Source organism: Scomber scombrus, chromosome 21 (genome assembly GCF_963691925.1).
Source record: "Scomber scombrus chromosome 21, fScoSco1.1, whole genome shotgun sequence".
Classification (NCBI taxonomy): Eukaryota; Metazoa; Chordata; class Actinopteri; order Scombriformes; family Scombridae; genus Scomber; species Scomber scombrus.
In genome coordinates, this window is record NC_084990.1 from 13,374,586 (window position 1) to 13,389,213 (window position 14,628).

Below are 14,628 nucleotides of genomic sequence, written 5' to 3' on the forward strand. Positions count from 1 at the left end.
GAGACTGAAGTAGTGACTGAGACTGAAAATGTGAAATTGAACTATAAAACTGAGATGAAGTAAAGTATTGTGATGCCCATATCAGTAGAATCTGTTTTTACTTTTCCCTGCATGCACCTGAAATTTTCAAGATGTCACTGCTCAGATTTGAAACTATTGACCTCCAAGCAGCAGTCCACAAACCAATGGGTGACGTCACGGATGTTACGTCCATGTCTTATAGTCTATGAGTTTTACTAAACAATGTGAAAGCATTGTTGCTGCAAAGCTTGGTATCCAGTTACAATGCATTTACCAACATGAACATTTATTAACTGAACTTTTTACTGATTTATATGCTGAGGTTACTTAAAACACCAAAAGAGGCGTCAAACAGGATCAGTGTAATGTGACTTATTCACCTGCACATTTTTACATGGATATTTTAGATAGATATTTTAATCCTAAAATGAGTTTTGAAACATAATGAAATTTCTTTTCAGTGTATACATTTAGTGATCTAATGGTAAAGATGCCGACTTTTGAGTGGAGTGGCCCCTCCCCAGTTCTGAACTGCAGAGCACTTGCCCCTTCTCCAGAAAACCCCTCTGGTGGTGCCCTTGCCAAAAGCATTGAACCCCACCTGCACCAGCTGAGCTGCACTGTAGCTGTATCCCTGGAGTCACTTTGTGTAATTAAATGAGGGTAAAATGTGTGGTATTAAAAAAAGTTTTCCCAGTGGTCTTTGGCTAAATTAAGGTTTAAAAGGGAGAACTGGATGAAGAAAATGCTTTATGCAGCTCTCCAGTTTTCCAATCCCATTAGAAGCACTTGTTAGAGTAAATACATGATTATTAACAAGAATCATCATCCTTCCTAGTTTGAACCCTCCTGAGTCTTAGTAACACAAAGCCACTGTGTATATCGGCATCTGTATATATACTTGAACTATACTAAACTTGTACACCGTTTTTTTTTCTGTCTGTTTTTTTACTGCTACTTACATTCCTCATACACATATTAATGAGTTAAACTGCCAAAATATAGAAAGTAAAATACAGTTTAGTAATATTGAAACCACATACTAAATCAAATTATAAGGCAGGATTTTTATTTGAACACCAGCTACCAAAACCAAAATAGTATATCTAAACTGAGGTTAAAATAATCTATGTGACTGTTAATAACCATGGTGAAAATGAAAAGTGGAAATATAACAGAAGCTTTTAATAGTGGGATAATCACACTCACAAAGCTCTCTGAGACACTCCCTAATTTCAGCTACTTCATGTCATTTACAGTTAGTGGAAGTAACTCAGCTGTTTGAATCTATTCAGGGTACATTATCTGTTCATATCAGAATAATGAATTTTTGTTAATTTGTTCAATGCTGTGTTGTAATTGTATTTATGCCTCAATGTTTCAATGTTTGCCTAATGAAGTCATTTCAGGTCCTTTCAGTGCAATTAACAATATTGACAAAGCTTCAATAACAATGCTGTAGAAAACAGACTGAGACGACAATAAAGATGGCATTTTCTCTGTTCATGTGATTGGCTTTTGTGTCCAAACATAATTGCATAACTGAGTGACTAATTATTAGCATCACTGTAGCATCAGCTGTCTAACTGCCTTACTAATGGACTGAAACACTGCCTGACTCAAGCTGTCTGTCACACTGACTGACATGACTGATACTTTGTACGACTGGATGAATGACCATCTGACAGAGCAGCTAACTGACTGATTGACTGCCTGGATGACTGACTAAACAACCATGTATCTGAGGGAGTGACTGGCTGCGAGGAAGCTGATTGACTGTCGGTGCACTCCTAATACGAAGTAAGCAGCCATGTGTGTCCGTGCCATGAGCAGGCTGAGTGACCGGCGGGCTAATAGCATGACCTTCCAACTAATACTAAAAGGAGAGGAGGTGGGGGAAGGAGAGCAAGACTGAAAAATTATTCATAATGGCCAAAGGAAAGGTGTTTTTTAGGGAAAGAAATTGAGCAAAAAGACAAAACTGTGGGTGAGCCTTTTTTCTTTTTCTTTTTTTTTGTGCTGTCATGGTCTGTCATCACTGAGACCACTGAAGTAGGAGAACCAACAGACAATGCCACATACCTGTATTAGGGGACAAAGAAGAGAGACTGGTGAGAAAGAGACAGAAAAAGAGAAGCAGTAAAATTAAGAATACTTTTCAATATAGCATAGAAGTAGGAAGAGAAAGAGTGAAGATAAGGAAAAACACATAGGTGAGGTAGAAACATTTAAAGTAGGTGCAATGTGGAAAAAGTGGCTCTGTGTGCAACAGAAACATATGGATTGTGACTGTGGCCTCATTTTGGCGTGTGTGAATGCAATTGTGTGTAGAGATCTTTGTACTTTCACTGTAAGTGTGCCTGTTTCCTTGTCCCACTGGGCAACAGTAAGTTTCCTAGAGGGCATAAGCACTGAGGATGACTATTGAATCCTCTTGTGGAGGAACCGTGAGAATGACTCCACCAATATTCCATTCATATGTAAGAAATGGCTTAAACCTTGAATCAGACACTATTGAGTGTTTCTGCATTTAGTGACTGTAATTAAGTCCACCGGGCGCATGTGACCGTACTTAACACTAAATATGATCTTTTAACACTGCAGAGTTGCATTTACATGATGTGTTTTTGCGTGGGCAGGCTCATTGCCCATTATGAAGTGAACTCAAACGCATACACATGTTGACATTTTATGGATTTGCTCCCCTAACGGTACAACTGAGCACATACTGTATTTGCAAATCACTGTGACAAAATTACATCTTTCAAATACATCAGTTGACAATTTCTACTGTATCCTTGATATGCCAATGACTGAATGTTGCAGCTGTGGTTGTAATCCTGCATTTGTCCTACATTTCCCAATGTTTTTCTATATTTATCCCTCCTCCCCTCCACTCCTCTCTTTTGCCCTGGCTGTCTCTGTGTCTGTGTGGCATGGCCATGGCACTCCTTCCCTAGCTCTACACACACCTGGCTGATTACATACACCTGTCTCCCATCAAGCTCATCATCCTGCAGTTTATCTATTCTGGCTTTTCACCCACTTATCGCCAGATTGTTGTTCAGCCCTTAGTGGTAGTACTCAGGCCAAACTTTGCTTACGTCATCTCCTCCACACCGGCCATTGGACATTTTTTCCCACCATTCATTCTAGTCCCCTTCCCCTTTTGCAATAAACTGTCATCTTTTCAGTTACTACTGTTGTTTGTGTCTTGCTTTTTGGTTCCCACCACTGTTTTTAACAGCATAGATGTATTAAGTGTGAGACATTGAGAATTTACCACAAACACGTAAACACAACTAATTATAATTCACAATGCACCAATTTTCTTGATTAATGTTGTGTTTGTGGCTGCATTATTCACATTTGCAATGGAGTAAGACAACACAACATGTTTTATTCATCTATAATTCCATCAGTAAATGTCAGGTAATGGCATCAGGTCTCCTGAATCAAAGAGCAACAGCTTCATTTTGCAGATTTACACATCCAGCAAACAAAGAAATCCATGCAGAAAAGGACTGACTCCACTGACAGTAGCCTCAATACATAATGCAACCAGGAGACATTGTGTATTGAGTCAGGGGTGATTCACTTTTCTCAAATGCAAAATACTTGTGCTGTCCAACTCCACATAAAGACAGCAGCACGTTTTGGCTGCATGAGTGGGCAAAAATGTATTCAGTGAAAGCAAGGAAGAACTGACAAAGTTAAGCTCAAGTGGAAGAGATCATTGCAAGGGTAAAAACATACTTTTATAAAATCTGGGAAATTAATAAAACAGACTATTGATACTTGACAGTATGAAATCATGCAAATGTGCATTTTTAAATTATTCAGTCATTCTCATTGCAGCGGGACGAGCTACCAGATTTCTAGAGTAGTATGTTCTTCGAGGTATCATGATCAGTTGATCAATGCTGAGATCATCCATCATCTCAAGGTACATACTGTAGTTAACAAGAATTGTGATGCCAGTTCCTGCCAGTTACTACTGGATACACTTTACCACAAACCATTACCAAGATTGTTGTTTCAGTGCTCCAGTTTTAGTTTGCTGACTCTACAAGCAATGGATCTGTATCACAAAAAAAAACATTGTGTTGTTTAGACTTTCCTTAGACTAATCTTTATTGTTTATGTGTGTCAGATATACACTAATCATATATGAATCCTATAATTCTTTGCCTATGAACTTGTATGCAGAAGTGCAAATGCAATCTAGATGCCATGTTTGTGGCATGTAAGTCCATGTCTTGTGCTTACAGTATATCTGTTTAGTCATTTTAGGAACGCACATGAACTGATTTGGACCATGATGGTATGTGTGACGCTGCTGTGGTTGTGTTCATGCAGATCACATGCTGCAGTGCAGCCTGAGGTGCTCATCTTATGCCTCTCTGCTTGCACAGACCTCATATTGCAAATGCAATTGCAAACAGAAATGGATGTAATTGGCTATTACTCAAGGCTGGCCTAAATCCACTGGTACTGTACTTCTGACTCAAACACAGAATTGATAATGGACAATTATGTAAAACCCCAGATTACATTCAATGCCAATGTTTTTAAATGAATGCTTTCTGCAATGTGTTCCTGTGAATGGAAACTGCAGTTTGCATGGTAGAGGTTTATAAATGGACTGCATATATGTAGCACTTTCATCTCAACCAATTTGCAGTATGCCTCTTGTTAGCAGCGAGATACCATGCAAGGCCCCAGCCAATGCAGACAACTTGGGGTTCAGTGTCTTGCTCACATACACGCTAAAACACGAGACAGGCATCAAACCACCTGTGATTAGTGGATGATGTACCTTTAGTCTTGAGCACATCAGAGCAAAGAAGTATTTTAGGTGCTGCCAATCATGCAGCCTACATCCACAGGTGTCAATTATATTCTAATATCATGCGTATGTTATACTATAAAACTTTTATAACGTTGTTTTAGAGTTGGATAGTTCTTTCTTTCTTTCTTTCTTTTTTAACCTGTGTTGCAGTTTAAAAACTAGACATTCACGCTTTGGAGCTGCCCAGTGAATTTAGTTTTGTAATGATTTCTGCTGAATAGTATTATTGCAGCAAATGGGGGTTAAGCACATCACTCAAGGGCAAGTAGATGGCAGTTGCAGAGGGAGGAGAGAATGCTACCCGTTCAATTAAGTCCAGATCTTTCCATCTGGTCTGGACATAAGCCTGCATTTTTAAGAATACTGATATTTTATTCAACTAAAATGACCCTGTTTCCTGATCTATGAAGCTTAGATATTCTGCCAAGAGGCAAACCTTAACAGAAAAATGTACACACATAGCAGTGAGAAAACTCTAACATGCTCTCCTGAGTTACCCCATGTTGATGCACAATTTCTAGTTCTAGCTTTATGAATAGTGGGCCTTTTAAAAAAAGAAAAGAAAGAAGAGCAGTGGAAAGGAAGCCTAAGGAAGTAGCTCATGAAGACACACACTATAAAACCTTCACATACTCATAGTTCATACAATCTCACACCCTAAAATTTTCTCTCAAATACTTGATTCCAGCCAGTTTCTGTCTGTCTGTTTCTGTCTGTGTCCTTGGCTTGGATTCATTGTGCGCATGTCTGTCTGTTTTTTATTCATCTTATTGAAGGACTGCCGTCAGTCCTTCAACGAAATGCTATTGTACGGCTAGTGAATCTACACAAAGGCACACTCACACACATACTCACACAGACATCTTGATTGAGCGACAAGGTGAGGAAAAACTGCGGCTGATGGATGCAATTTTCCATCATCACATCTTCCTTCTTTCAGCGCTTCTTTTTAAACTTGTCCTCCATCTGCCCTTGCAAACATTACATTGGTTTTTTTCTGCTCTTTTTCAATCCACGCATCCAATTCAGGGGCGCTGGAGCCCATCCTGGCTCACAAGGCACATCCAGGCTGGGTGAACTCCGAACAGGTGTCCAGTTATTTGTGGGGTATCACTTGGAGACAAACACATTCACATTCAGACCTGCAGACAGTATAAACTCACCAGTTCACCTGACCTCCATGTGTTTGAAGCAACCAGATGATCTCCCACAGGGAGAACATGTAAAAAGGCCCTCTGTGGTTGGTGAGTTTGAACATAAGAGAGAGGTCCCTCCTGACTTTTTCCTCCCTCACTTTTCTAGCACTGTAGTGTATGTGACTTTATTTTAGCATACAGTACATTCACCAGCCACTTCATTAGGTACACCTGTGCAATCTAATGCAAGCTTTGCCAGAGAGGTGATAATTCTACTTTTTTATTGTAGGGAGTGGTGGTGTACTAGAATGCATTATATTGAAAAGTGTTCCCAATACTTTGCCCGACTCATGTGTGTTAATGGAGTTAACTAAATATTAGAAAAACCATTCAACATAATGCGCCCTAATACAGCACCACCACCCACTACAATTTCATTAATAAATATATATTAGAATGAATTTGTCAAAACAAACTGAAAGTGTAAAAGCTTTGTAAAAGTAGAATTTATAGCAAAGCTATTGAATTGGTTTGCACAGGTGTACGTGATGAAGTGGACAGTACTGTAAGTGTAATGTAGTGTGCATCTGCATATTTCATTCTGCATATACATATAAGTATGTACTATGCTCCAAATTCTTCCTTACCACTGTTACTCACCAAGTCTCATTCCTCACCTAGTCTTTATTGTATTGTAATTCTTGTAATAATCATTTGATATCCTTAAAGTGTGTTCAACTGTGTTCTTCCTGACTTTGGGTATTTTTACTGTGAAAACTACAGTATATTAATATAGATGGCAAGAGTAAAGAGTATTGGAGCTCTCCTTCACTAAATGACTTAAACCAAACTAAAACTAGAATTTAGCAAAGCCAACAAGCTAATGAGTTTGTCTCTAGCTAACAGTTAGCCTGACATTACCAAGCTTTCACACCAACCTGTTTACCATGGACGAGCAAATGTCAATTTTGTGGTGTCACTGTGCCTTAATGGTGATAAGACAGGTGACATCAGTTATTGTTTGTTATTCGAACTGAGACTTAGATTGTGTGTGTGTGTGTGTTTGTGTGTGTGTGTGTGTGTGTGTGTGTGTGTGTGGTTATGACTTAAGTCACTTTCAGTGACACAAACCAGACTTAAGGCCAGTTGATTGGGGACCAAAACGCTGTCCGCAATTGGTAAAATGCTGATTTTTTGGTAAGTGGTTAAAGTTACTGTGTAAGATTTAGGCAAGTAGTAGTTAGGGTTAGGGTAAGTCTCCAGGAAATTAATGTAAGCCTACGTAAATACCCAAAAGTGACTTAGGTAAAACGTGTGTGTGTGTTTGTGTGTGTCAGACAGGCAGTCACCACAGGTAAACACATCCAGGCAAATTTGACAAGCATCTGGAACAGGCACCCGGTGAGGAACAAAAGCTAGAAAGCTACTGAATGGCTAACAAGGAAGAAGCAGCTGTGCCGGCAGGTGGCTGATGACAGATCACGTAGGAAACTCACTGATGGCCTCTAGTGGGCAGGTGAAGCATGTCAAAAAATCAAACAAATTAGTTACTAATATCGCAAAGCCTTTAAAGTTGTAATGATCATAATTGATGTTACTAATATAGCGTGGCTATTTTGGAATTGTGTTGCTAGGAAACTGTTGTCCAAGTGTTTCCAAAGTTTACATTTAAAACTGTTGATTTAGCTATTTTTGGACATGTTTGTACACCTTCAGACTTGAACATGTATGGCCCTCCGGTGGATCTATCATTTAAAGACATCAGCAGTGTGACAGGTATTGGCATACTCCTCTTTTTAATTTAACTGTGAGTAAGTGTCCTTGGTATTTTATGTTTTTCATTATTTCCCATGGTGTTCATAATATTCTTATAGTTCTCCTGGGGACTGTAGTGACTGTACTGTGCAGTACATTTAACATTTATCATTGGATTACAATACCAAAGAAAGCAGTTATATAGCACATCATCTGTGTATCAATTTAGTGGTGACCTTTTAGAGATATGTTCTTTAAGTCTGTGTATCTACTTAGTGATAACCTTTTAGAGGTGTGTTCCTCGACAAGTGCGTCAATTGCAAAATATCATGTGACAAGTAGCTAATATTAGTATTGTTAGGAAAGTGTTGAAATATATTGCATACTCCATTGTTCCACATATGCAGTCACAAATGTTGGGATGAGTAAGACACCCAAAAATATCTGAGAGTGGTAAACATTCTCCCTGTATCCAAAGAGTTCTCATTCTTATGCTGTGGAGCAAACCAATAGGTCTAATGAACATGTACTGACTATAATGGATCATCTTAAAAAATATTCTTTAATATTCATTGTAGGCCTTTTTTCTTTTTTTTGTGGTTCAGGTGCACTGTCGGAACATCCCAGAAGTGGCCTGCGGCCTTTAAACACAAACTCAAAGAGGAAGTATCTGAGCCGTACTTTGCGTCTCAGTAACAATAGCATCACTGACCTCGTTGGCCTCCAATACACTCTTGGCTTCTTTCTGGCTGAACCATCACAGCTCGGCTGGCTGGACCTGTCCTTCAACAAACTCACATGCATAGACCCAGTAAGAATTCTCCTTTTAAAGATGTTTCTTTTCTCTCTCTTATGCAATCGATTGCTTATTTTTCCTGCACTTAATACTCACGTAATACCCCCTTAAAGGTTTCATAAATTGTAATAATATAAAATACATCTTTATAGGGGATATAATGTGCTCAAAAATGTGCTTATGTCATTAGTGTGGTATAAACCATTTATTAAATGTTCATCTACTGCTTATAAATATGTAATTGGGGGACTTAAAGTTCAAAGCTCAACTTTTAAAAAGTATATTAACTGCTTATATATATTAAATTCCTGCATGCATATTATATAATATTGTATTACTTTACCTTTTATAATATATTTTTATAGCATATTACCATTTATTTATTCTTATGAGATGATTTCCTCACAAGTACACAGTAAATGTGTACCAGTATCATTCCTAGACCTCACTGGCTTCAACTGGGCATCAGCTCACACCTGCTAGTATTTATTTCTTAGAATGCATTATGTTTGCAGCTTTCCTAGGTATGTGTGTGTGTTTGCATTCCAGGTTTTGTGTGAGCTTCATGACCTGCGTGTGTTGTACCTTCATAGCAACGGCATCTGGAACCTGTCAGAGATAGACAAGCTGGGAGAGCTGCAGCATCTACACACCATCACACTGCACGGAAATGCCATAGAGACCAGTAAAGGGTACAGGTAGAGACAGTTTCTTTTCTTTCAATTTGCATACATTTCATTTGAGACTCACAGAAACGCAGATTCTGCTTGGCTGTAAGACGCGTTTATTTTAAGGTCATCGTTTTTTGCATCATAAAAATAACTAAAAATGATCTTATGGAGTCACAGTGTTGCTCCCAATAAAGAGCAGGGCCTGGTTCAAAGATGGCTTTTCAAGCTACACTCATGTACTTAAAGGCTCTTGAAAGTTACAGCAAAGAATTTTATACTCTGCAGTTTTACAGAAATCTGCAGTTACAGTGTGTGTGTGTGTGTTTGTCTGTAGTTTGTGAAATCAGAAATTCTTGGCAGGCAAGTAGGTGGGTAACATTTTAATAGGTGCTTAAATGGAGATGAAGTTCATATTACAGTTCATATCTTGGTCCCAGCTGCATAACAACTATAGATAAACACACACTCACGGAAAGAAGGTCACCCTTCATTGGTAAAATTTCTCATGCATTCAGCCTCTTGATTTAATTTTTTATCTCAATTCATACTAGAATTTATGTGAGGCACCAAGAGACATGTTCTACATTGCATAGAGTAAAACATTTTATTCCTTAGTCAAGTTTGCATTTATTATAGCATCACAAAATGCTCTCAAAGCCCCTGAATTCAAAGCTAATTTAAAGTGTGTGCATGTATGTTTGTGTGTTTAGGAAATATGCGATTTCAGTCATGCCTCAGTTAAGGACAATGGACTTTAGCGCTGTGACACGTGAGGAGCGGGTCTTGGCAAATGCTTGGCGTCACCACAACAACCGTGGCAGAAACACCAAAGAGAGTCTTCAGTAACTGTTACCCGTGTAGCAATTCATTCATTTAATGAACAGACTCTTAACACACTGTAACAACTAATTGAAAATTGAATTAAAGCATGTTGTATTAATATTACTGGAGGCTCATTGTGATGTTCATAGAGACCAGAGACTTCCACACATGGCTGCTGCTTCTTCTGGAGTAAGTGTGAGACATTATAAAAGGCCATTGACTGAACACCATACTGATATAATAGTTGTGATGCCCAATTCAACATTTTCTGACCATGGAAAATGTAGGTTTATTTTAATTCATATTTTAGTGTAGTGTTGTTCAGCTTAGAAGAAATATGAAAATATGAGCCTGTCTGTGCTTACAGACATTATAGTCTAGAACAGCATCAGATTGCAATGATATTTTTTATTGCTGATTGCCTTGATTTGTCTTGATATGTAGCACAACAAGCTAGTGAAACACTGCAACAACTGTGGTAGAAACACCAAGGAGAGTCTCCAGATCAATACAGAAAATCACCAGCCATATCCTTTAATGTGAGCCAACCTTTCTAGTCTTTCAACTCATTTCACAAAGATACTTTTACCTCAGACATGTTTTTATTGTACACAGCTTCTTGTTTTGCTTATGTATGTGCACTTTGTGAGTTCTAATTATGTGCCAGAAAGAGTGCAATTATAGTTCAGTTAAAGTGAAATGTAGTGTGTGTGTGTGTAGTGTAGTGTAGTGTGAATGGAGGGTATGCTTGTCATCTGTTCAAGGCAGTCAGAAACCAATTTACAGACACGCAACAACACAAATATAAATACGATATATTCAGTTTATACTGTACACAGTTTTGGGTCTCTGCTATTACCATCTGGTCTTGTTAGGGAAGAAATGTGGACCATAAATCAGCCCTGAGGCTGATCTAACTGGCTGTCCTCCAGCCTCCATTTGTTTTAGAATTGTGTATCAGTGTTTCCCCCGCAAAATCTTTAATTGGTGTGATGGAAATGCTTCTGAATCAGCATCTAGACTGTATGACACAAAGGCCGACCACTGAAACCAATACAAATACAATTTGTGAGACCAAATACTGTCATTGATACTTCTGTCAGTAAATTCTGTATGACAGTATTTAAAACTGTTTCCTTTTGAAACCTGTACTTACATTGTTCTTTTAAGCAGCATTTATGCCATGTGTTTCAAACTGTGCAGTGAAACCAATATCAATGAATATCTTCCAGGCAGGTTGGCAGCTGCTCTCAGCAGGGTGGTAAGCTCTGACTGTACAGTTCTTGAGGAAATACTTTACATTTACTTCATAGATTTTCATCACTGATCAGCTACTGCATGTGGATGTCAAATTCATTGATGATATTTCAGTTATGCTTCATTATTCAGTATATTTAAAGATTGTAGTGAAGTGAAACACATTACATTTGGTACTGTAAAATGCATAAATGTGCACATGCAGTAAGTAGTGTAACATGGCAGTTCTTTATGAATGGACTTCTTTAACTGTAAGTCTGTGTGTTTAAAGCTGAAAGACTGTAATATTTTCTGAATGTTCTACAAATATGTCTTCTTATTTCCTATTGCGACATACAAGCTCAGAATTGTCCTAAAGGTCTATGCAGCCCTTATCATTATTTTAAGAGTTACAGTAGCCTGAGGGTAACGTCTAGTTTAGTTTTGTCAAATCTGTATTGTTGGGGCTAACTTTTCTCCAGAGAAGACCCAGCTGCTGGCTAAAGTCAAAGTAAGCTTAGTTACATTTGTGCTGCCTCTTGTTTCATCAAGGACATATAATGGATGGAATAAAATTATAAAAATGTTTCGTCATGTGAATGGCCAGAAGAGCACTCTAAAAAGAGCTAATATGAGGCTTTTTTCAGTCAGTATTTTTCATTAGTGCTGGGAAATATATTGCTATTATATCAATAGCATGATCAAACACATGATCTAATATTTTTGATATTGATAGTAATTCATCAATGAGGCATTTGCAAAGTTCTTACACTAATATCAGGTTGCATATTTTTCATAGATAATTTTGTTGGCAGGAGGTGATTCTTACTTTTGTCTACTCACCACATCACAAGTTCTTCTTCTTCTTCTTCTTCTTCTTCTTCTTCTTCTTCTTCTTCTTCTTCTTCTTCTTCTTCTTCTTCTTCTTCTTCTTCTTCTTCTTCTTCTTCTTCTTCTTCTTCTTCTACTTAGTAGTATTATTATTATAAACTTCATTTTGAGCTGACACCTCCTATTCTAAGCCCCCAGCCAGCAGTCTGAATACCTGATTTTTTTTCTCCTAATTTCAGAGAGGTCATCAAATGCAACAGCATTTTCCTGGTGAACAGTGAAATTTTCCTCTTACTTAGCCACACAAAAAAATGGCAGTGACCTGGTTGGGGTCAAGTGATTTATCACACATATGTGAGAGGGATTCAAAAATTGTTCCAGAAATGTCCAGGGCAGACATGCCCTAAACATGTGGCACAAAGTGGAGAGGCTTTGGTGGCATCTGGGACATTTTCCTCTACAAAAAGGGGGAAAAACATATACAATAAATTAAGTTGCTGTGGTTATGTGAAGACCATTACATTGCAGCTAACGGGCAAAGAAAAGTTACATGCTTCCATTAACTGTTTATAAAGAGAAAACACAAATGAAACTGTTTTGCAGGGAAGTCTAATAAAATAATACAAGTTCATATGTCTGAAACTTAAAGGAAAGTTCTATATTTTTTACACCCTTGCTGTTATATTTGTAATTTGGCGATCATTCATGCTAGTTATGATAACGTTTTACTGAAGTGCAATATAAATTAGAAGGGTGCAGTAATTAATCATTATCTTTTCTGCCACGTTCCTCTTCTCATAACTTTTAATAAGCAGATATGCCAATCACGGTTGTGCATTAAGAAAATTACTCCACAAACTGAGAAGAGAGAGTGCAGACCAGTTTAACAAAATATATAATATTGTTAATCTGAAAGTGCAGCATGGCGAGATGCAGATACAGCATCACAAATATGCAGCTAAAGGCAAGTAATGTGTGTTTATTTGTTTGTGGACAGTCAAGTTGCTGAAATCCAATGATTCATATAATTATGGGCAATAAGTGAAGAAATTACAGTCGTGACTGTAAGGATTTTGGTCAACTGAAGGCCACAGCTTTTATTTAATTTCCAAGCAGGTGGGGTGTCCAACAGTGGTAAGAATTTCTCATTATTTGTCATACCAAGGCCAGAAAAATACTCATTCTGATTGGCTGGTTGGTCTCCTTTGAAACCACATTAAGACAGCAGAGTCAACTGTTTAACCAGTGCCACATGGTGCAAATCTCATTCAAAGGGTGAATGGTGTGAGCACAAAGGCCATAGTTACTGATTAATGGGAACTTTTTTGGCCAGATCTCACAGTGCAAATATGATCTTGGGATTTGGAGAAACACATTAAATGTGTAGCAGCTGCCATAAACCATGGCCAATAAAGAACCTGTTTAACTTTCTTTTCAAAACAACACATTATGTGCCATCGCAGTATAACAGCATCATTTTTTGGTGAGGATATGCCACATAACTGATGTCCTAGTGCAAAATAGCTTAAGACAAATATTGTACTTCTTAAATTAAGTTAAATTAAATGAAACCTGTTTTTCCCGCCCAAGAATAACTACAGTCCTAAGTGGCAAGCAGTTCAATGTATCTGCAAAAAAGCCATGCAGGAATTGTAACCACAGGAAAAAGTGCATCCACCAGTCAGTCCCTGCTTTGCCCTAGCACCACTGCTCAGGAAGGTTGGAGACCTCACCCTGGTCATCGACGGCTGTCCCACCTCCCCATCTCCCAAAGTTTGGAACCTGGGCGTCATCCTGGACCCCACACTCTCATTCAGTTTCCACATCCAGAGCATCACCAAATCTGCCTTCTTTGACCTCCGTAACATTTCAAGACTCCGGCCGTCACTCACCGACTCAGTCACCGAAACCCTCATTCATGTATTTGTCACCTCCCGTCTGGACTACTGCAATGGTGTCCTGTCTGGGCTGCCCACCAAAGCTCTAGACAGATTGCAGTATGTCCAGAACTCAGCTGCCAGGGTGTTAACCCACACCAAGCCCTGGCAGCACATCACCCCCATCCTCAAGAAACTCCACTGGCTGCCAATCAAACAACGCATCAGCTACAAAATCCTCCTCCTCACCTACAAATCACTTCACTCACTGGCACCCAAGTACATCACTGACCTCCTCCACCCGTACACCCAGTCATGGTCCCTGCGCTCCACCAGCAAGGACTTACTCTCCACTCCCCGCACCAGACTCAAGACCTTTGGTGACAGGGCTTTCTGTGCAATTGCCCCTACCCTTTGGAACACCCTGCCCCCTCCTATCCGTTCCGCCACCTCTCTGACACAGTTCCAAAAGCACCTCAAAACACACCTCTTCTCTCTTGCCTACCCTCCCTAAACCCCCACCCTACCCCTACCCCCCTACTCCCACTCTTGTAAAGCGACCTTGGGTATCTTGAAAGGCGCTATATAAATTGAAGTTATTATTATTATTATTATTATTATTTACAGTAAA